General features: G+C 49.4%; 1 long non-coding RNA gene across 1 annotated transcript in view; it reads right to left on the reverse strand.

Annotated features, from left to right (window-relative positions):
* Nucleotides 1–2,571, reverse strand: part of LOC116694640 (uncharacterized) — a 15,211-nt gene that overhangs the window by 6,277 nt on the left and 6,363 nt on the right. The window lies entirely within an intron of this gene.

Consider the following 2,571-nt stretch of genomic DNA (forward strand, 5'->3'; position numbering starts at 1 on the left):
TCCATGCTTTCATCTTCAGTAGACTTGACTACTGTAACGGTGTCTTTACAGGTCTTACTAAAAAATCAATCAGACAGCTGCAGCTGATTCAGAATGCTGCTGCTCGAGTCCTCACTAAGACCAAGAGACTGATCACCTCACTCCAGTTTCACTGAGACCAAGAGACTGGATCACATCACTCCATTTCTCACTACTGAGACCAAGAGACTGGATCACATCACTCCAGTTCTCACTGAGACCAGAAGACTGGATCACATCACTCCAGTTCTCACTGAGACCAAGAGACTGGATCACTCACTCCAGTTCTGAAATCTTTACACTGGCTTCCCTGTGTCTTAAAGAATTGATTTCAAAGTACTCTTGCTAGTTTATAAATCACTCAGTGGTTTAGGTCCAAAATACATTTCTGATCTGCTACTACACTATGACCCCCCCAGCCTCTCAGGTCATCTGGGACGGTCAACTTCTGTCCCCAAGTCAGAACTAAACAGGGCGAAGCGTTTCAGTTTCTATGCTCCTCATCAGAATCAAATCAGAATCAGAAATACTTTTTGATCCCCGAAGGGAAACTCTGTGTTGTAGTTCACAAATTTATAAATAGAGTAGAAATACAAGAAATAAAGAATATAAGGATGGTACGGTATTTACATAGAATGTTATATACATTATTTACATAATTAACATAATTAAGGATTTGGATGGTGAAAAGTTAAATAATAATAATAATATAATGTAGTATTTGAATTGCACACTCAGGCCAGTGTTATTGCACAAACAGATAATACAGATAATATTGTCCAGTTTCAACCTCTCTAAGTGTTTGTGTCAGACCCTTAGAGGGAGGAGTTAAAAAGTTTGATGCCCACAGGCAGGAATGACTTCCTGTGGCCCTCTGTGTTGCATTTTGGAGAATTAGTCTGTCACTGAAAGTGCTCCTGTGATTGACGCAAGCCATGGAGTGGGTGCGAGAACTTGTCCAAGATGGCATGTAGTTTGGACAGCATCCTCCTATCTGACACACCTGACAGAGAGTCCAATCCACCCCCACGATCACTGGCCTTGCGAATCAGTTTGTTGAGTCTGTTGGCATCCGCTACCCTCAGCCTGCTGCCCCACTGCAACGCAAAGAGGATACACTGGCCACCACAGACTCATAAACATCTTCAGCATTGTCCTGCAGATGTTAAAGGACCTCAGCCTCCTCAAAAATAGAGACGGCTTTGGCCCTTCCTGTAGAGGCTTGAGTGTTCTTGGCCCAGTCCAGTTTATTGTCCAAGTGCACTCCCAGGTATTTGAGTCCTCCACAATGTCCACCTGACCCCCTGGATGGAAACAGGGCTCACTGCTGCCTTGGCTCTCCTTAGATCCACCACCAGCTCCTTGGTCTTTGTCCATTGAGCTGGAGATGGTTCTGCTCACTCCATGTGACAAAGTCCCCCACACAGCTCTGTACTCACCTCGTCCCCCTCGCTGATACACCAACCACAGCAGAGTCATCAGAAAACTTCTGAAATGGCAGGACTCTGTGTGGTAGTTAATCTGTGGTGTAGATGGTAAAGAGGAAGGGAGAGAGGACAGTCCCCTGCGGGGCCCCGGTGTTGCTGACCACTCTGTCTGATACACAGTGTTGCAGGCGCACATACTTGGTCTGCCAGTCAGGTAGTCAACAATCCAGGACACGAGGGGGGGATCCACCTTCATCGCTGTCACTTCTCACCACAGGGCCGGCCGGATGGGTGTTGAAAGCACTGGAGAAGTCAAAAAACATGACCCTCACCGTGCTTGCCGCCTGTCCAGGTGGGGCGTAGATGGTTGAGCAGGAAGTGATGGCGTCCTCAACTCCCAACCGGGCTGGTAGGCGAACTGGAGGGGTCCAGGAGAGGCCTCACCATGGGCCGCAGATATTCCAGAACCAGTCTCTCCAGGGTCTTCATAATGTGGGAGGTCGTGCCACGGTCTGTAGCCTTGGCGTCACTGGGACGGGCTTTGGCACAGGAACGAGGCAAGATGTCTCCACACGCATGGGGACCTTTGGAGACTAAGGCTCAGTTGAAGACATGGTGAAGACTCCACATAGCTAGAGGCACAGGCTTTGAGCACCCCAATGGATACCATCAGGGCCTGCAGCCTTTTAGAGTGGAGTCTGGTCACTGTCTTCTCACCTGGTCGCAGTGAGGCACACAGAGGTCACGGGTGGGGTAGGGGGGGGAGTCAGGCTGGAGAGAGGTGTTAACCGGAGCTAGAGGAGGGGGGGTGGGCTCTCCGCGGGAGAGGACAAGGGACAGTGAGGGGGGGAGGGGGAAGTAGTGGGGGTTGGGGTTAAGACAGAGTTGTGTTAATGGGGGATGGGCAGGAGCAGACATCAATCTGTTAAAGAACAGATTGAGTTTGTTGGCCCTGTCCAAGCTGCCTTCAACTCCTCTGCTGCCGTTGGTCTGAAGCCCAGTGATGGTCCTCATTCCGCTCCAGACCTCCCTCATGTTGTTCTGCTGGAGTTTACGCTTATACGCATTACGTATATCTGGAACAATCTCCCAGAAACCTGCAGATCCACTGCTACTCTCAGTTCTT

This window comes from Etheostoma spectabile, chromosome 8 (genome assembly GCF_008692095.1).
Source record: "Etheostoma spectabile isolate EspeVRDwgs_2016 chromosome 8, UIUC_Espe_1.0, whole genome shotgun sequence".
In the NCBI taxonomy this organism is placed as follows: domain Eukaryota; kingdom Metazoa; phylum Chordata; class Actinopteri; order Perciformes; family Percidae; genus Etheostoma; species Etheostoma spectabile.